The sequence below is a fragment of the Aythya marila genome, assembly GCF_965140915.1.
Source record: "Aythya marila genome assembly, chromosome: 1".
In the NCBI taxonomy this organism is placed as follows: domain Eukaryota; kingdom Metazoa; phylum Chordata; class Aves; order Anseriformes; family Anatidae; genus Aythya; species Aythya marila.
This window is the reverse complement of record NC_139042.1, coordinates 87,914,833-87,936,999: the sequence shown is the minus strand read 5'-3', so window position 1 is coordinate 87,936,999 and position 22,167 is coordinate 87,914,833. Positions and strand designations below refer to the sequence as shown.

Below are 22,167 nucleotides of genomic sequence, written 5' to 3'. Positions count from 1 at the left end.
ATATTCAAGGCCTGTCTGGACGCCTACCTGGGCAGCCTGCTCTGAGGAACCTGCTTTGGCAGAGGGGTTGGACCCGATGATCATTCGAGGTCCCTTCCAACCCCTACAGTACTGTGATTCTGTGATTATTTTAACATTTCTCATTTCTAGATCAAAAATCCAGTGCTGTCCATGAAGCCATACTGTGATAGAGTGAATAAACTCTTTGTATGATTATGTTAAATTTAGGAATATATTACAGCATTATCCTGTAGGGCCTTGAGTATACATTACTTAATGTTATCACCAAAAGTAGTATATAACTGCAAACAGTGATTACTTAGTGCCTAAAGCTGGTACATTTTCATGTCTTTTTCATACTAGACAGAAATATATCTGAATCTGCATTTTTCTTTAGAGCAGCAGCACAATTTCAAAGCAGATTCCCTAGCTCCCCCTGCTTCCTGCACACTGCTTTGTTCTGCAGAGCTGGTCTGGTGGCTCTGAACTAGTCTTTTCAGAGGAAATGAAACAAATCCTGTTCCAGGTGTGCATCCCAATGCACTTCCAGCTCTCCTCCAAACATAATAGCCTCTAACAGCATGTGATATACTTCAGTCTGCTGAGTCATGTGCATGCAGAGGGGATGTTCAATCCTGATGACTGGTCTAAACCTGGAAGTCTGTGTACAGAGAAGATGTAGGGACCTTGGCACTGACAGCTGCCATCTGCTGATCCATTTGTAGAATCACAGAATATCCTGGGTTGGAAAGAACCCACAAGGACCATCGGCATCCAATTCTTGGCTCCACACAGGACCATCCTAAAATCAATTCCCATGTATGAGACCATTTCCCAAAGACTTCTTGAACTCTGACAGGCTTGGTGTTGTGACCACTTCCTTTGGGAGCCTGTTCCAGTGCCTGACCATAAACAACCTTTTCCTAATATCCAGTTCTGTTATGCTGAATGATTTGTAAATGTCGACATGTTCCTTCTGCAAGTCTTTATCAGGTATCTGTAGTTTGCATTTTTGCAAGAAAAATGTAACTGGAAATGAGAGAGTAGATATCTGATGTGAAAAACTTCATTAACAAAAAATAAAATGAAGCATGGTGAGGAAGTAGCATAATATAGTTGCTAACAGATATGTTCATGGTATTTGCCATTGTCATGCTCTTTTGTGAAAAAATGTCTTGTACCAAGCATTACCAATGCTTATCAAATCACTGAATGTAATTACAGATAACAAATGAATATGGCAAATCAGTTTGCATCTTGACTTATTACTTAATACAGAGTACTCTTGCACCATCATTCTTCTCCTGGAATAGAGATCCGTAGATCTTTGACATGTCATACCCTACTTATGTGGCGGTTCAGAAAGTGAAACCTCATGCATGTTGTATTATCAACAGATTTTTATTTATTTATTTATTTATTTATTTATTTATTTAATAGCTGTACGTCATTGTTGCAAAAACTTAGAAATATACAGATTAAGGAAGCTGACAGATTCTGATATAAATAATACGCTATTCCATGCCTGACATTTCCCTATGCTCTTTTTTTCCTTTGAAATGTAAGATAATATAAATCAACATTCAAGTCTGAAGTCTTCTGAAGGAAGCAATATAGGAATTGCCTGCTCTAGCTTGAGTGAGACATGCTGGAGATTCTATGCAAACCTTCTGACCGGTTTTGTGTACACTTCCCAGTTCTGTCACTTTGTGCTCTCACATAATGGATATGATAATAGATTTCCATTGTGTGGAAATCTAAATCCAACAAGTTGTTAAGACCAGATTCTCAAACTCATTCAGTGCCTCAACCAGTAGAAGTTAATCTCTTAAATACTTGCAAATCTGGGCCACATTATACATGTATAATAACAGGGATTAAAACAAGTGTCAGTACCAAAGAAGGACATAATTAATATTTTTCTTCTAATACTTTATGGAAGTCTCAGAAACAGTAAAATTAAGTAAAAACTTTGTCTCTCTATGAGACTTGCTTTGAGCTGGAGTTGAGACAGAGAAATAACTGCAGTGTATTGTGTTCTGATATTCCCTAGGATGTATACGTTCCTGGTCATACACAGTGAGTTTAATTTAAACCAATCTGATGAGTTGTGAAGTGCCAAAAGTAGGGTTGGGAACCATAACCAGCAGGTCATGTTGTATGCAAGAAAGAATCTGGTCATGACAGTTGCATGCTCCTGTAGAAGGCTTACAAATATGTGTAGAAATTCTTTGAGCATCACAATGGATTAATACAATATCTTATTGGTTATCTTTTTGTTTGTTTGTTTTTAGTACTGACTTTATCTTCTGTTCTGAAGTAAACTATAAGACAAATGTGAACATATGATAGTGTAATGGAAAAAATAGTACAGAAAAAACTCTTTGGCATATTCTCCTGCTCACTGTAAATAAAATTGGCCTTTGGGCCAAACGTTCCCTCTTCATATGTTGCTTGGGTGTTGGGGTTCAGCTGGAGATCTTGGGCTTTATATGAGCATTAATAGTATGCTCGTCTTCCAACGGGCGTATAACTCTAAGAAAGAGAAATATCTTTGAGTAGAAGAAAAGAACACATTAGGTAACTCAGTGATGTTAGATAAATGAGTGGTGCAGTCATAGTGCATGTATTCTGTGCTGCTTTTCCAGCTGGAAAATAATATAGCAGAATTGGAGTAGGTATGTAGATGTCAAAATGACAACAACAACAAAAAGAAAGAAAAATGAGTCAATGAAAACAGCCAGAGAAGAGTTTTAGATTAGGATTGATTACTCTTGGAAGGGGGGAAGGGAGGAGAAAATGAAACCCACAAAGCCATAACAATAACAAGCCCCCCAAAATACATATGAAATGACTAATGACATGGTAAAGGGAAGTAGGAGCTTTATTTCTTCTGCTCTGACAGTGCACAAAGAGGTGAAAGTCTATTAGATGAAAAGCAGGAAATTCCAGCATGATAAAAGCAAGCACATTTCCATATAGTATGCAACTAACGTGGGGAACCATTACCACAGGAAATTAAAGCCAAAGCCCCTGTTGAAGCAACCAGTACAGGTACATAGGTATCAAGAGTATATGATAAGATTTTAGAAAAGGATATTAATCCTCTTCTAGCAAGACACTAGACATCAGAGTGGTTTCTAGTAAGATTTCTACACAATTCCTTCTGCACGTTTCTCATACTTGTTCATGCAGTCTGATCCCTCAAGAATCTAAAGTTCCATGTCATGAAGTGTGACAGGAAGCCCATCTTCTGTAATAAGTGTATTTTACTCTCCTATTATTTGGGATATATTGCTCATGTAAATGCCTCTCTTTGTTGCTGATCTTTAGTACAACCAGCTGCATTTCATGGTGGTGCTAATTCACCAGCATTTTACAGAGTGTTCTGCTGCTCTTTAACTTGAATGCTACAAAGATGAAGCTGTTTTGCAGTGGGGGACTTTTGTTTAGAGTCTGGATCAGCTGATTTTTTTGAAACCATATACCCAAGTACATAAATGAACTTAAGGATTTTCCTGAACATCCAAAGATATCTATTGTAATTAATATTCTCACTTGTTCTTTGAAGTATTTATACAGTTGCCAGAATATAATAGCTTGATTTCTGTATAATCTGCACTGAAAATGGTGAGGTAAAACATGCATGGGGCTTGCTGTTAATGCTGTTCTAGTTTCTAGGTGTAATGAAACATTTTTTACTAAAGGGATATTTGAGAAACAAATAGGAATGTTTCTGCTCCTTCCTATGTAAGTGCCATAAACTTGACTCTGTAACTGTGATTTTTTTTTTCCCAAGCTTGTCTCTGATTTATTTATTTTTTTTTCAGTTTATCTATTTAGTATTTAAATATTTTCTACAAAGTTGAAATATTACCTGAGGAGCAAATGTAAATCACTTGCAGAGGAGCTTTCAATTGTTTATCCTGTGCTTCATTCTGCTGTGTGCTGTTGTGTTACTGTCATGGTCTGATGCCTGTGTACACAGTTTGAAATTTACATAAATAAATAACAAAAAATAGTTCCCACACTTCTTTCCAATATTTCTCTGGAATACTAGATTTATTAGAAAGGAACAGTCTATGATCTGAATTTGTTGCATCCAAACAGTGCAGAAAAAATTGCTATCTTTGGTGAGTCAGTGGGATCAACACCTGCTAATAGAAAGGGTTGTTTCTAGCTAATAGTGCCAGCTTCCTAGAATATCACAGAAATATGAATCACTGTAATTAAAAATGATTACAATAACATGTATTTGGTTTCTGTAATGTTCCTGTGAGTAATCTTGTTCTGTCCTCCTCCTCTTCAAAGTATTTCTTCCTAATAGTGCATAAGCTGAAATGTTTGCTGCAGGAGAAAAATAACATAATCATCAGGCTACCCAGTTTACCAATGAGCAGAGCTGGCATACTGTGCAGTGCTGTCACAACTACTTGTAGTAGCTGAGGGTTCTCATAAATTCTGTTATAGCAGAAATACCACAGTCGTTTCTGTGCTGAAGATTGATTGCCAAGAAAAACAATTCATAGCTGTATAGTTTTCCATCTGACAGTCAACTGCAATGCAAAAAGAGCACACACAATGGCATCAGATGTGTGGATTGGTGATATATTAGCAATAATATAGTGATAACAACATATTGGACAAAGTTTTATTTGTGAGACTTTTCCATCAGCACAAGGTCAGAAACAAACTAGAAACAAACCAATAGGAGTCTACAGGATAGACGAGTATGGCTTAAAAATCTGATAAAGCAGAATTATAGATGGAATTGGATATGTGATATCTGCTATGCAATCACTTGTTCACCAGTAAGCTCTCTTGATGTAAGTGAAGCATAAAATATTTGTAGCATAAAGCTCAGAAGGCCTTAACAAACTATTTCTGTGCAGTAACAACTTAAGATTACAGAGTGAATTCCCAGTATAAAAACCTACCTGTGTCATGCATGAACAGCGAAGTACTGTATTACAATAAGGTCAAATGGCAGAAATAATAGGCATTGACAGATTATCCGGTGTCAATTTTTTTGTCCTCTCTCTTTCAGGTTGTGCTGATATATTTTTTTTTATTTTTTATTTTTTTCCCCCAGATATATGAAAAAAAAAAAAAACAAAAACCAAGCATTCCTGAAATTAAAAACCATAATAATAATAAAAAAAAAAAAAAAAACATGAAAAATACAAATCCTTATAGTAAAGAATGAACCCTTGTGCTGAGAAAGCAGGTTATCAGAGAATCATAGAATATCTTGATTTGGAAGAGACCCACAAGGATCATACAAGGATCATTGAGTCCAGCTTCTAGCTTCATATGGAACCACCCAAAAATTAAACCTTATGCCTGAGAACATTGTCCAGACACTTCTTGAACTCTGACAGGCTTGGTGCCATGACCACTGCCCTGGGGAGCCTGTCCAGTGCCCAACCACCCTCTGGGTGCAGAACCTTTCCCTAACACCCAGCCTGACCCTCTCCTGTCCCAGCTCCATGCCATGCCCTCCGGTCCTATTTTGGTCCCCAGAGAGCAGAGCTCAGTGCCTGCCCCTCCGCTCCCCTCATGAGGGAGCTGCAGGCCACCATGAGACCTCCCCTCAGCCTGCTCTGCTCTGGGCTGAACAAACCAAGGGGCCTCAACCGCTCCTCAGTCTTGCCCTCCAGACCCATCACCATCTTTGTAGCCACTCTGACACTCTAATAATTTTATGTCTTTCTCATACTGTAGTGACCCAGACCGCACATAGTATTTGAGGTGAGGCCACACCAGCACACAGCATAGTAGGACAATCCCTTCCCTCGACCAGCTAGCAATGCAGTGACTGATGCACCCCAGAATACAGTTGGCACTCCTGGCTGACAGGATACACTGTTGACTCATGTTTGCCTTGCTGTCAATGAGAACCCTCAGATGCCTTTCCATGAGGCTGCTCTCTAGCCTCCTGTCCTGCGGTCTGTACATATATCCAGGGTTGCCCCATCACAAGTGCATAATCCTGCACTTGCTTTTGTTAAATTTCTTACAGTTGGTGGTTGGCTGGCCCTCTAATTTGTCAAGATCTCTCTGCAAGACCTATTAACCCTCAAAGGAGTCAACATTTCCTCCTAATTTAGTGTCATGTGCAAAGTTACTTAGTGTGCATTCAAGTCCTGCATCCAGGTCATTAAGAAAACATTACACTGGCCCTAAATGGAGCCCTGGGGAACCACATTAGTGACTTGCTGCCAGCCTGATGTAACCCCATTTGCTGCAACCCTTTGAGCCCAACCCATCAGCCAATTGTTCACCCATCATATTATGTATTTATCTAGCTGTATGCTGGACATTTTGTGCAGAAGGATACTGTAAAAAACAGTTAAATGGAATGTCTTAGAAGCAGACTGTTTAGAACAGATTAATTGACCAAAAAAAAAGGTAATTTTTCATCACTTTCTGACACTTAAAAAACAGCTAGGTAAAGTCAAGTTCTTCATTTGGAGAAAATAAATCTAAAACAAACAGAAAGAGGAACTGCTATTTCTGCCTCCAGCTGCATATGATGATCTTCCCTTACCAGCTGTGGGAAAAGACCAGCTTTAGTGTTGCTTAAAAATTCACACCTAGTTGAGTTCATAATCTATGTTCCTGAAGCAAGGACTTCATGATGTGGAAAAAGTTGGTGATCTCATCCTTCTAATAACAAACTTCAAATATTAAATTATGCATAATTTCCTTCTGATTATGACTTTCAACGATTATGCTACTACATTGTGTTTGTTTATTATGTTACATAACATTCCCCTGAGTACTTTGCAAGAATTCTATGAAGTCAACTATTAATTATTATTGTTGTAATTAGAGTAATCATAATGAGGCTAAGTATAATAGAGAATGTTGTGAACAGGAAAAAAGAGACCATATTGCTCCAAGTTCCTATACAGGTAGATATTTGTGTGCTATGTGAAAAATATTTCCTTTTGGTACCCGACTGTCACTTTCAACACATCTTGCAAATTAAAAACAAAAAAACAAAAAAAACCAAACAAACAAAACAAACAAAAAAAAAAAACAAAAAAAAAAAACAAAAAAACAAACAAACAAACAAAAAAAAAACAAATAAACATAAACATTTGAAGTTAAAACATTACCAGAACACATCATGTTTGTTCTATCCCAATATTTTGCTTCCTCTAATCTCCCCATCTCCCATTTTCGCTCATAAATGTGCAGGTGACAATGTCTAAAATCTGTTCAGGATCAGAGGCTTTGAGTTGCTGCATCCAAAATTTATTAAAGTTATGTATTATTATTTTATATGTATTATACATTTATTTTCCTATTCTGCTAAAATCATTCCTTGTTCTAGATGGTGTAAAATGTGAAGAGCTTACACTTTCAGAAGATAACTAGAAAAGGGGACACTTCAATTTTGCAAATGCCTGAATTTTAGTTACCTTAAATAAAACACATTCCTTTCAGAGGGTAAAATCATTACAGATATGCAAAGGATGAAAATTAGAAAACACAGAATTAAATATTATAAATTACTCTGGGAAAAGCCAAAACTTGCCCAAAATTACCATAGAAAACATATATTAGATTGGACATGATAATCAATTCTTTGTATTTCCTTGGCATTTTAGCCTTACAGATCTTCTCAAAATCTTCACATATCTTGAATTCTTTCTTTATTCTTCTTGAATCTTCTTAATTCTTCACAGAATCTTGAATTCTTTGGTCAACTGGACCAGAAAAAGGTACAGGTCTGTAGCAATAATGCCACAGCTGTGCTATTGTCTAAGGATGTCATAATGGAAACATGCAGATCAAGATAACATCACTTATTAGAGGAACATTTCTTATTAGAAAAACATGGAATCAGGAAATTCAACATCAGGTTTGTATAAGACAACTACTGAACAAAATGTGAATAATATGCATGATTATAGTGTTTCTTGATTTGCTATTCATTTGTTACAATAGCTACATAGCTGTTTTAATTTCATGTTTAATTATTTGAATATAAATCATAATTCAAAATTAAACATTTTCAAGAGGTAAACAAGAGGTGCTGGCCCTACAAAAAAAAAAAAAAAAAAAAAAAAAAAAAAGATGAACCTTGAGCCTTGTTTCTTCCATCAAAAAGTGGGTACGGAGTTAGTTGGAAGTAAAACTAGCTTCTTAGTTCACCCAACAGAAATAAAGAAATATCCATAATCTTGCTATGTTTTGTGCTGACATACAGTTTTCCAACTGTTTTCATTCCTTATTCATTTTACACCTCTGCTGCATCAAGGAGGCAGGAAAACACCCCAGACCTGCATCCTTGCAGAGAATATTGCTGTAGTGGCTCAGGAGTCCCTTGGGACTGGAGATTCGGCCATGAGCAGGGACATGCGCTCGGTGGGAGAGTATGGCTGTATGGGTGCTGAAGCCATGCACTCTGTTCAGGGAGAAAGAAGGATTCAATATACCACTGAAGGAACGATTTCTGTGTTTGTGAGGGTAGCAATAAGCAGTGTGATTATGTCTAAATCTCACGTAGGTATTATTATTCATAATTATTATTGACAGGACAAGTAGGAACCATGGCAACCAAGGGCAGCTTATTGAAAGCTGTTTTTTGCCTGTGTTCTTATTCCCGCTCCTCCTTCTACTATTTTCTTTCTGAAAACATATATAACCTTTTCCAGAACAATTGATTCCTCTGGATCAATCTTCTCCACATACTTAATAATGCCTTAGTAACCTAATCAGCCAAGAAAAGCTTTTCCTGTATTTTCTGCATCATAATATGGCTGTGTTTCTAGATCATCTTCTGCAAGAAAAAAAAATAAAAAAAAAGATAAAATGAACCTGAAATAATTTTGAACAAAAGATTTTTTAAAAATAATAATAAAAAAGTGTTCTTATAGTTGCACGATATTGTTTGCTTATGTTTATGTTATGAGTTGCCTGGAAAGGTTTGCTCTGGCATGTATAATATTTTGTCCTGACAAATCTTCTAAAGTGGACACTGGATTGTGAATGAAATAAGTCTTGGGCTAGGGAGGAGACATGAAAATTTGCTTAAGTCTGTACAAGTGATGAGTAGAAATGACCAATGTTTGGGTTTATTAAAAAAATATGAAGTGCCAATCACCAGCCAGGCTCCTGATACAAGAACAGAGGGCATTGGAGAGGGGGCCAAATTTTAGGAGAGGGTCCATTAGATAAGACCATGTGGGGACTCTTGCTACAAACAGTAGAACCATCCAGGTACTGTAGAAAATATTCTTTTGGCTTCTTGGAGAAAAAATTTCCACTGGAGTTTAAGGTTTAGCTTTACACTAGAGGGGACACCTCTACCTAGCTCTGCAGAGCTGCAGACATCCTAGCACAAGTCTCTCTGCCAGCTCCCTCCCTGCAAAGAGGTGTACTTTAACTGGACACGCTTGCACTGCCCAGTGCTTCGACTGTATGCTGTGCTCTGGCCACATGTGCACTGCAGATCTGCTTCTGGAGTACTTCAGAATCCCTCTAGGTGGTGAGTGGAAGATGATTTATATTTCCTTTGATTTTTTCCTCCTAGTCAAGAGACTGCATCTAAGGTACTATCTAGGCTGGATATGAAAACTTTTAATCTTACATATTATAGATATGTTCTTTGCTCTATGAGAAAAGCTAAATAGGGTTGAAATGGTATTTGAAGGGCAAGACAGCATGGCAAGCAGTTCCCATCCACTGAAACAGCTTGGTTTTGGCTATTTGCCCTCTCTGTTTTTGAAATTGGATATTTCTATTATTGTTCACAGATTTGAATGCATAAATATTATCTGATGATTGGGAAAGGAAATTGCTTTAGGTAGAGCAAGTGAATGGAAAAGGAGAGGGAATTAAAGAAAAAAAGGACTACCAACTGGTATAATGGGAAAGTGGCTTTGTTGTAAGCATACAGGAGGAAATACTTAACATAAAAAAAAAAAAAAAAAAAAAACAAAAAGTAAAAAGAACTATATACAAAGACACCTGTGTCACTAGAACTGAACACATGAACACAATGAAAAAGGGTGCTTTTCATTGTACTGTATCAATCTGTACTTAGCAACATAACTGTGTACAGGTTGAAAATATTATTCAGCCTGAATAAACAAGGTAAGGCCACCAACAAGTGCAAAGAGTAAGATAACATTACAGGGTAGGGAGAGATCTTATTTGCTGTTGCATGCCATCAGGATGGTCAGAAGATATCAAAGGGTCAAAAGTCCACAGTGAAAATTATATAGGCAAAGGAATATAACATAGATTCAGCAGAAAGGTCAGGTAAAAGGGCAATTCTTAGAAATATTGCAAAATAAGAAATAAAACTTATAGGAGGCTGGAACTGGAAAGTAAAGGAAACCAAGGAGCTGAAAAATAAAGGGAGACTGCAAGCTTGGGTAAGACCTTTGTTATTAGAAGTGGAGAATCATACAATATCCTGAGTTGGAAGAAACCCACAAGGATAGTTGAGTCCAATTCCTGGCCCCACACAGTACGACCTACAAATTAAACCATATGTCTGAAAGCATTATGACCACTTCCCTGGGGAGCCTGTTCCAGTGCCTGACCACCCTCTCTGTGAAGAAGCTTTTCCCAGAATCCAGCCTGAACTCCCTTGACTCCCTTCATGCTGTTCCCTCAGGTCTTAAGAAAAGGAGAAGGAAAGAAAGATTAAAAATCAAGGTTTACAATTTGTGCATATGCACTATTTTATTCCATGAGGTAGTGTGAACATACTGTGTCCATAGTGTGTGAACAAGTAGCTTTCTCTAATTAATAAAGTGAACAAAAAATAAGCAATTACAATACCCAGCTGGTCATATCAATGCTTGCTTCCTTATCTTATTTTGGTTTACACAGGCTATACTATACAATTTTAAATTAAACCACACAGAGCAAGGAACATAACTACCTATGCTGTTCAGACATCAGAGTGGTTACCAGCATGGTTTCAGTTGATGGACGTCCTATTTTCGAGAGTGAATGTTCAACAGAAGCCATGTCATCCCACTTGGCCCCAGTGCCAGAAAATACTCCCTGATATATTCATGTAAATACAGCCAAAGAAAACGTAGTTCAAACAACTCAAATCAGTAGTTTTTATTGCTATTGCTGATGTTCACTTTGTGTACTATGTTATGACAGTGTATATAGCTTGCTGTAAATTAATTCCATAAAACTGCTGTGAAAGTTAGAAAAGTTAATTGCTCTGATGGTCAGAAGTGTAACAAATAATAGTTCAAATGACAAGAAAGAAGGGATGGTTAGGTTAAATATCAGGGAAAGATTTCTGAAGGTAAGCAGACCAGCTAGATCATGTTAGCAAAGGTGACACAGGAAAGCTCCTCACCAGGGATTTTTTGGACTATGCTAGATAAGTATCTGTCAAGGATAGCTAATCCTGTCTTCAGATGGAGACAGATGACTTCCAGATGTCTGTTCCACTCTGTGGACATCAAGTCCATACATGAATATTAAATAGAAAAGGAAAGGATATGCCTTCAAATATCCCTAATACACTAGCAAACTAGCGGAGGACGACAGGAAGACATCTGCTTCTTTTACTGTCACTGTCACAACACTGGGCATGAGGGACTGCTCATGTGACCCAGGAGGGCATTTTTTGTTTGTATATTTTTAGTGGGTTTACGTGGCAAGGTTTTGGTAGCTGCCAGCTGCAGGGTGGCCTCTGTGAGAAGAATCCAGCAGCTGCGCCATGTCAGATAAGGGCCAGTTTCAGCGGGCTCCAAAGGGACCCGCCGCTGGGAGAGCAGATTTAAGGAAGGGAAAAACACCTGCTACACAACAGCAGCTGAGAGAGTGAGGAGTGAGAAGCAGCCCTGCAGACCTCCAGGTGAGTGCAGCAGGAGGTGCTCCAGGCAGACAGCAGCAGTTCCCCTGCGGGCTGTGCAGGGAGAGGCCCCTGGTGGAGCAGGCTGTCCCCCCCCTGAAGCCCATGGGTCTCACATGGAGCAGATCTCCACGCTGCAGCCCCCCCATGGGTGGAGGAGCTCCCGTGGAGCAGGTGGATGTGGCCTGCAGGAGGCTGCGACCCATGGAGAGCCCCCGCAGGAGCAGGCCCTGGGCCGGAGCTGCAGCCCATGGAGGGGAGCCCACGCAGGAGCAGGGGGTCTGGGGGGAGCTGCGCCCACCCGTGGGGGACCCATGCTGGAGCAGTTTGCTCCTGAGGGATGGACCCCGTGGGATGGAGCTTTGTGGGAGCAGTGCTTGAAGAGCTGCTGCCTGTGGGCAGCCCCCGCAGGCTCAGTTCAGGAAGGACGGCATCCCGTGGGAGGGACCCCATGTGGAGCAGGGGCAGGGAGTGACCATGAAGGAGAGACAGAGATGAAGCATTAGGGACTGACTGCAGCCCCCATTCCCTGTTCCCCTGCATCAATTGAGAGAAGGAGGTGGAAGAGGGTGGAAGGGGGGAAGGTGGTTTTATTTATGTATTTTTAACTTTCTCACTTCTCTAGCTTGTTAGTAATAGGTATTAAATTACACTAATCTTCCTACTCTGTTTTGCCGATAGTGATAATTGGTAAGTGATCTCGCTGTCCTTATCTCAACCCTTGAGCCCTTTTGATCATATTTTCTTCCCTTTTCCCTTTGAGGAGAGGGAGTGTGAGAGTGGTTGTGGTGGATCTTGGCTGCCTACCTGAGTAAAACCACCACAATATTCTATTATTATGCTGGAAAGAAAACCGCACTTAGCTTCCGGAGGAGGTATGGATAAAACAGGAGAGAAAACCACTATGTGATTACATAAATAAATAATCTTTCCTAAATTACAAGCTGCATATATATGGTATCCTCTGAATGCTTGCCTTAGCAGCCTTAACCTTCTTTTCCAGATTGTATTTTAATAAAATTTCCTAAACTTATCCATCACTTAATTTCACATAAGCAATCATCCAAATTCTGCTTTAAATCCTCCAAACTCTTGACCTCTCCAGCTATTATTATCAGTTGAATGATACAAATCTGATAATACACAAGATAATTGAAATGGATCATTTGGACTCAGCATCATCACTGGAGAGACGTGCACTTAGTCCGTGGGCTTCATGTCTACTTGTTGAATACAGGAACAGAAAAGCCTGGAACTCTGTTTGCAGCTCTGTAAGGGAAATCATCCAGTGTTTAAACACTTGCTGTGTGTAATTACTAGAATTAATAGAAGCCAGGTGTGGATTAACTGTGAAGGTAAGGGATGGGTCAAAAGGGTGAAAACCTGTACATTGGCAGTGCTGGCATCAGATGTGTTTGTGATTGTTTGTAGGGGTTGTAGCTCTGTGCAATCCTTGTATTCCCGTCTGGACTAACTTACTTTTGTCTTGGGTTTGGACAAATATTTCACATATTGCTTCTCTCATGACTACAGAGAAAACATGTCACGTGTCTCTGTATTGTGCAGCAGGGCTCTAGTCTAGAAAGGGGATGGAGGCACCCCTAAAAGCAGGCAACTTAGCAGTGCAAGTCTGAATGTACCAAAACTTAGGTGATGCACTTCAGAGCACCTTGCTGGGCTGAGCCAGCATGTCATTTCACAAAGATTAGGGAATGAGCATCAGTTTGTAGTAAACCTTGAACACTTCTTGTGCAGTGTTTCAAAAAGTGACTTAAAGGTGAATGCTTCCCTATCTCATTAATGGTCTTGGCCCTGGGAGGAATTCAGTTTCTCTTCTGTCTTTTTGCAATCTGTCATAGCATAACAGCAACACTTGAAGAAAATCCTCAGGGAAAGCAGTCTGCTCTTATTTCTTAAAGTTTTGTGCATTCAAACAGATGCATGAAAACAAGCACAAGCAATTTTAGGTTGTCATTTCTATATTATGTCAAATGTTTACAGTCAGAATTTTCAAATTCTTTTATGTCATAAAGAAACAGAGTTGAATCAGACAGTGAAACACAGATTAAGCATGCCTGACAACTGTGATCTGACCTTTAACTCTGCCTTTTGGTGTTTGGAGCAACATAGTAAACAGATGTATGCTGCAGTTATAAAATAGCTTTCACCAGCCAGAAAGCATGTGAGGAAAACTTCTCCTTTCCATCTACAAATTATTTTAAAAATTTGTTTCATAATTTTCATCTTTCTGTGGCCTAGTGCCCTTGCTCTATGAAACAGTGTGCCACATACTAAGGTTTTCTGAAATACCAGCACTCATTATTGAAGATCTAGGCTGTGGCAAAAAATACCTTTTGTCTCCTTAGAAATGGTTAACAGAACTAAAATAATGAGCTAGACTTCCTCTTTCAAAAAAAAAAATCTTATAAATTTCTTGGAAAAAACATTTTTTTTTTCAATGTCATTCAAGGAAATGATGTTGAAAAACTTTCTAGTAATGGAATTCTGCACTATCTGAATTTCTTCCATGGCTTACTCTGCAGACACAGAGCAAGATTACCTCTAAAGATAATCTCTTCAGAACTAACCATGTAAAAATGGTGTTCTCTGATTCAGGTGTGGTTTGTCCCTGATTGCAGTGACACAGACTAGCTGTTTTCATTGATTTATTTTGGTTTTTTTTGACTCATTGGGCTTGCTAAGCTAGCATTGATAAGAGAAACTGAACTTGATTTTTTCTTATATATCATTGGCAGTATTTTTTATACATTTCAGGGAGCTCATGTAAACAAGACTGGAGAGGGATAGCATTAGTGTACTCCAATAGCAAGAGAATAATAGCATTGGATGGCTATAGCTCAGGCTTGGAAACGCTTTATTACTGGCTGGCAAAGGAAGGATCACTAGCTAATGCTTCAGTTTCAAACATAATTTTAGGTTGGCTGAAATTTCTCACTTACTGCGTGTATGGAAATCCTTTTAACAGTGGGAGAACATGAAATCCTATAACTGTGCTGATACTGCAAAATGGAAAAGCAGCATCAAGGAAAGATGTTGCCAGACAAATGACAACTCTGAAACCTCTCTGTACTAGTTGGAGTTTGTGTTTTTATTTTCTAAGTGTGAAATTTACCAATGTGCATAATTCTCTCACAGATCTATCCATCTCTTCAACAGTGGAAAGAGAGCTTAGGAGATATTTTAATGTAATTAATTTTCTAAGCAGTGGGGCATTGGAAAGAGAACGAATCACTTAAAATGGAAACACCATTGGGTATCCTTTAAAGAAAAAGTTTTATTTAGAATGTAAGTGCATTTCTTCCTTCCTTCCTTCCCTCCTTCCAATTGCTCTCCTCTATTTGGCTTTTTCAAAGTAATTCATGTTGTCTTTTAACTTATGAATCTCAGCAAGGAGTTTAGAGAACCCATATAGTCTCATGACATATATCTACATAGCACATTTGAAGAGCAATTCACTGTCTTAACTACATTTGAAATGCTACATTAGCAAATACAAAAGTCACTTTTTGCATGTATTCAGAGCATGCAATGGAAATGCAAATAGCAGCATTAATGGTCAATAATTTTATTGTGCTCATTAGTGAATTAATAATGAAATGAAGAATTAATTCAAATTTTTTATTGAAGATTGTCTTAAGGGTTTCATTCCATCTTTCTTTTATTTATTTTTTTTCCCACAATTTCCCACTGTGATCAAAACTGCCATTTTAGACACCTGAGTCATTGGACTGTCCCCTGCCCTGAGCACAGCTTTCAAGATTTAGGTAAGATTTTTAATCCAAGAAAATTACAGTTCTTCTTTTTAAGCATATTTCACATGGCAAGACTTGTAAAAGGTTTGTATTGTACAGTTTAATGATATCTGGTGGGAATGCTTCACAGTAGACATGTTTTACCTCAGTATTTATTTATTTTTTTTAACATGTTGCTTATTTCATTGCATGCAGCATGTCAGTGTATTCTATCAGTGGAGTAAAGGCAAACCACCCACGAGTAATGAGTGGAGAAAAAGTCTATTTATGCAATAATTAAAAGAAAACAAAAAACAAGGTAAGACCAAGGAATTAAAGCTGAGAAAAAAAAAAATAACCTCTGTCTCAAAGTTGCTATTAATACCCAGCAGTCACTAATTGGTCAGAAAGCTGCCCACATGAATCTCTATATTTTAGCAATGTCCCTCTGCATCCTATAAACTCATTAGAATTCTTGTGATGTCTGAAAAACCAAAAGATTCAACAGCAACTGAGCATACTAAAGACCTTCCCAGTTGCAGAAACAGATGTCTAATGTCTTGCTTCTGAAGTTCAAGTCTACTAAATCAGTTTTAGTTAAACCCCGAGGCTCAGGTTACCATAGCATTTGTAAACAGAAAAGACATGCAATTCTCACCATCACTAGATAGCCTTACTTATAAATTATCAGGATGGACAGGTAATTCTGAAAATGGCTTCCATTTATGTGTATTTAGATGGACTTTCAGACACATCAACATGCTGACAGTGATCACATTGTTTAGGAATGTCAGTACCATCCATTATAACCTGCACTCAACAGTGAGATGTCATACTGTCAACTATTTGCTTATGGAGCAAATTTTATATTTTTTTTCTTCCCTTAAAGACAAGAAGAACCCTGAAGCATATAAGGTTTCTGAACTACATGATCATTCAAGACAGCTGCCTGAATGGAAAAGTTATTAACCATGCCAAGCAATCAATCTGTCAGTGTTTGGTGAAGCAAATTAAAGGAAAACAGAAATCAGCAACCACAATAACGTGTTTTTCCAGAGATGCAATATTCTAATGTGGTAGATATGTTACTGATTGTCAGCCATAAAGTAGGATAGCTACTTTTGTTCCTTTGTCAGTATCATTGTGCCTCCTTCAGTATCTCAAATCCATAGCACACAGGCAGGTTGTTCTGTTCATTATAGCAAATGGTACTCGCATCTGAATGCAGATTCCATCTCTCTTTCCAATTCCTCTCTCTCAAAACAAACAAACAACAAGAGCAACAAAAAAAAACAAACCTCTTACACTCCTACATTCTTGGCATAATCAGAGAACAGCATCCCACTGAAAATGTTTGACAAATTTTATCCATTACAAGAAAGCAGATAATTTATTAAGAAAATCATGTGAGCCTGCAGGAAGCCTTAATAGCCTGTCCTTATAGGGTCATTTTAAATGCTTTATCTTCGCTCCTGTTTTGCTTTTATTTCTGATTTGCAGGATGAAGAATTTGGGCCTGCAGGCCACAAATTTTAGATAAAACTATACATTTTTTAGCAGATAGTTGTGAGAAAAATAAGAATTGGATCTCTTTTTAAACTTATTATTCTATTCTAATTCAGCTTGTTAGATGTAGAAGACAAATGCACGTTAAAAATTATCACGTCTTTTTACCCTCTCATTAGAAAGCATTTTAACTGGATCTTTGTAACTCACTTCTCGTGCTTTCACAAAGCATTAATCTTCATTGCCTCTGACTTTTCTAAGGGGATGATCTTACATATTTGGGAAATGTTTAGAATCCACTGACTTCTGCCTTTCTTACCACTATTGTGCTAGTAGTTTAGCTGGGATAAAAAACACTGGAAAACTGTTTAATGTTTACTGTCTTGTACTTTGATTTTTAAATTTCTTCTAAGCCGTCATTTTGGGTGTTGCTATTTTCTGTACCCTTCTGCCAGGTAGATGCAGAAAAGGTATCCTTCTTTCAGGACAGGTGCAAGCTCTAATGTTGTTACCAATAGAACTTCATAGGATGGCCTTGAAGGGAATGCTATGTGTTCACGAGTTTCTAACATTACTCTTGAAATACAGAGTATATTGTTATATATTCACACCTCATGTGCACGCAGAATGGGTCCAAAGTCCTTACCAAAATGCATTTTTCTTTTGAATCGCTGTCATTCATCCTGCAGAGAAGACAAACCATTGTGGCTGCGATCACCAGCTTAACAGAAGCCGGTTCAGATACACAGATTTCCTCTAGATACCTATGTAGCCCTTGTCTTTTCAAAAACACAGTAGCAAAGTGTCATACTTACAGTGGGTCACCTAATTTTGTGTGGAATCAATTTAGATAGAATAACTAAAATGTTTTTCACCTGTCAGGTGGACCAGCTTTGTGTCTGCCCATAAACTTCCCCAGCTGATGTCAATGCTCAGTATCTCTCTGCATAAAGAATTTAGTCTTATTTTAACAGCATTAGGATATACATTCCATACATGTATTCCTGTGGTGTAGTAACAAGAGAAGAGTTGAAATGAAAGAAGGGAAGAAATATCCACTTAGGAAAGAAAATGATGCAATGATTTAATCTAAGCTGTTTCCCTTGGCCAAGGAGACTCTCATTATCCCTGTCTCTCTGTAGCTTTGAGTTTGAGATAAAGCACTGTGCTTAATTATTTACTGGTTGCTATAGCGGTGTTACATGAACCTTTCAGATTGTCAGGTGATGTTTAAAGCAGTCACTTCACAAATACCGTATGTGGTAATTTAGGTTTCTATAGATTTGAGAAGACTCATATTCTCATTTTCAGAGATCAGACAAGAAGGTATAAAAAAAAAAAATAAAAAAATAAAATCAAACCTTGCTTCCTGTGTTTAATGATCCAAGAAGCTCACAGAAAGCAAGGTGTTTCCCTTGCAACTGTCCCCAGATTCTCTTTTCCTTCTCCCTGCCACTCCTCATTATTTCAGTGTATAAATATGAAGTTGCAGGCTTTCAGATGCTGAGGCTGTTAACTTACCAGATTTCTCTGCATGCAGACAAGTTCAATCTGTATAAAGAATACAGTGATGCATAAAGCAGTTACATTGGATTATGCAGCAGTCTAATTCATTTCATGAAATAGCTAACAAATGAGCAAATATATTTTGATGCCACAGTCATGAATGTGGTAGGCTTACAATAATTCAGCATGACCGATGGAGTTGAAAACCATTATTTGAGAAGTGCAAGTTGATGAATTAGCAATGTAAGATGATTTGGGTGTCCAGATGGGAATTATGTGAAAGGATAAAAAGTTCACTGAAGGGAAAAAGAGAAGAAACTCTCCTCAGCTTGGAAAAAACAAAACAAAACAAAACAAACCAACCAACCAAACAAACAAACAAAAAAAAAAAAAAACCATAAAAATAAGACTTTGCATTAAAGATATTTGTGGTATCTGCTGAGCAGCAACAAATGGATTTCATTTAGCATTATCAATCTCCTTCAAAAAACTAAATACTTTGTCTTTACCCAGTTTACTCAAAAGTATTTTAATAAAACTCTTACTTAGACCTCTTTATTAAAATAATTTTCATGTGAGGAACTTTTTTACAAAATATTCAAAAATCTGGACTTGCTTTCCAACCACTCCAGAGAACAATGTTATTGTTGTTGGGGGTGAAGGTGGAGAATGAGGAGAAAATGAAAAAAAGAAGAAAAAAAAATAAAGATCCATGCAGGTTGGGTACTTGATCAAAAATATTGTCTGACAGTCAGCCATTGGGTCAACAAGGAGAGGTACCACCTTACTGAAAACAATGAGGCTTTTCTACAGAGTTGTGCTTTTAGTTTTGCATTCTGAGTGTTTTAAGTTCCAGTGGTGTCTGTGGAAGATTTGAAAAAGACAAAATATAAGCTTGTGACTGAAGACAATATAGGATAACCTGGAGAAGAGGTAATTAGAGTCAGGGATGACAGGTTGACAAGCACAACTCAGAGAGAAATGTTCAGACAAGCAGCTGAGGAAGCTCCGTGTCAGGATATAACACTTGTGCACTAGGGACCTGTCCCAGATCCACTGAAGCTATTAAGTTCAAGCCTGGAAAGATGGGGGTGGGACAACCTTGTTCTCTTGCCTTCAGAAAAACGAATTCATGTCCTGAAAGATAGTCCCTTGATAAAACTGTTCCTGATCATTGTGGAAAGAACTTTTCTGTAGGATTGCCAGCAACTTGTCTAGTCACTGCTGTGCTGATTTTATTTATGACTGCCTTAATAGGTCTTATTCCCTTCTGTTTCAGTGGATGAAGCTCTATATGAGAGCAGGCAAACGAAAGAGAAACATTGGCTAGGTATAACCTAATAGCAGAGAATCGGCATCTGTACACTTAATACCCACAGTTTGCATGACTTTTGATTTTGGAAAATATAATGTTTGAGCACTCAAATAGTTAATACATTAGGTTGAGCACTCAAATAGTTAATAGTTAATGTTGAGTAACATGCAATTAAGGCAGAGAATTCTGGAATAAACAATATCCTTAACTCATCCTGGTGAGATCTAGCAAGTTGGAGATGCTAGAGCATGGGCCATAGCCTGCATTCCTCCAGCTTCCACAGAGCTTGTCTTTGTCGGTACCTGGCACAGCACAGCATGAATGAGCTCTTAGCTTTTGCCAAGAACATCATCTTATAGATCTACAAATAAGTAAATCTGCAACTTGCTGGAATGGATACCATCTACTTTAAAAGGCATCTACCGATACCTTTTAAGAAATTTTTATCAGTTTTCCAATGCAAAACTTTTTAAAAGGCATTAATAAAAGTGAGCTCAGGCAAATGGAAGAAAACATGAAAAAATATTAAAGGAATAATTCTGAAATATTTCAGCTTCCAAAGTTTCAAAGTTGCTGAGAAGTTTCAACAATGTCATCAATGATTTCTGCTATAAAGAACTTAATCCCTTCTCACAGGTTACAAAAACAACTTTTACTTTTTCTGCCTATGTATATTTTTCCACATTTTATAAACATAGATTTGTTAATATGTGGACTTCCTTTAAAATAAAATGCCCATGCATTTTATTTTTCAGTGCTTCTACACTTTATCCTATATATATGACGATCAGAAATGAAATGAACTTTGGGTCAATTTCAGATTCCTGGAATATTTTTTTTTTAAATATATTTATAGATTTTAAATCCCTTAGAAACCATTTAACTATCTACGTAGCAGATGACATTTGTGGTCATGTCTTAGAATCAACTAAGTTATCTCAGCACTGCTACTTTATCCACAAAATAACCCTTTTCAAAGTTCAGAATATACTGAATAATCCAGGTAAATGATCTGTAGGTATGAAGGATGGTCTCTCTTCCCCAGAATTTTTGCAATGTATTCTGGTTCATTAAAGACATCCCAGGAACTATAGGTTGCACAATAACTTTGTGTATCTTATTTCAGCCTTCAATGACAGTGATACTGTTCTAAATGGCATCAAGAAACCATTAAGAACACAGAATAATTTAGAAGCAAAAATGTTTTGGTCAAAAATCTCAAGTTTATACTGGATGCTCTTCCCCTTGAAATTCAGAGATTTTACTGCAAAATTCTGTTTATTTATCTTTTCTTGAATTCTGTCACTTCCAGTCAAATTATTGTGAATTTCATCGTATTACTGCAGGTAATAGAGTTGATCCAGATTGGCAAGACGGCTTTCTATAAAGAGGGCTCAAAGAGAGTCAATTGCAGCATATGTAGAATAACTCCTCAAGAGAACAAATCTGAAAGCAATCTAATTGCTATCATATACCAGGTGATACTACATCAGCTGGAATTTTTGTGATACAGTTAAGTAGAATGAAGGATTAAACTCTTAAACTCTGCGTAATAGGAAGATCAAATTCAGCATAACCCTCCCCTCCCCCCCAAATAAATAAATAAATAAATAAGTTATTCTCAAAGGTCTATTTGAAAGGACTGATTTTGCAGCCTCCTGCTGACCCATTTCCCACAGGCAAGATGAAGCATCACAGGTGAAAAACACTCTCGCTCTTATTTGCACAGTACTTGAGCAGCACAAGCACATCAGCATCAGGCTCTCTGGCCCCTTGAACACTGCACTGAATGAATATCTTCCTGTGCAAGAATATTTTAAGGTGGAATTTTTGGTGCTGACAATCATTCATATATTCCCTCAGAGTAGAGAAGTGATGAAGAAATTTCGTCAGCAGTACCCATGGCCCAATCCCCTTTGCAGTCCCCTTTGGTCCAATAGTACTCTGGAGCTCTTCAGTTATTTGGCTGGATCCATCTGTTGCATTGGGGTGAATAGCAGGGGTTAGGGCTTATGAAAGCAGACACAGAAATGAAGCCTCCCTCTCTTCCCTTTACTTTTCACCATAGTTATGTGGTAGCCACTTTGAGGGATCTCAGGCACATGGATGTGCTGTTCTGGCTGTTCAGACTGCAGTTCCTCCAACCCTGAGTGCAAGAACACAGAACTGGAGCCGTAAGACATCTCTGTGTGGTTGACCTGTGTTAGGCACAAGCAGATTTCCATTGAGATGTCTGAAAG

The 22,167-nt window shown here is 37.9% G+C and overlaps 1 long non-coding RNA gene across 1 annotated transcript; it reads left to right on the top strand.

Moving 5' to 3' along the window:
- The first annotated feature begins 15,591 nt into the window (after positions 1-15,591).
- On the top strand, positions 15,592-17,492 carry LOC309876223. The gene is made up of 3 exons (XR_014317134.1): positions 15,592-15,633; positions 15,817-15,919; positions 16,490-17,492. It is a non-coding gene; the product is annotated as an uncharacterized lncRNA (long non-coding RNA).
- The last annotated feature ends 4,675 nt before the right edge of the window (positions 17,493-22,167 follow it).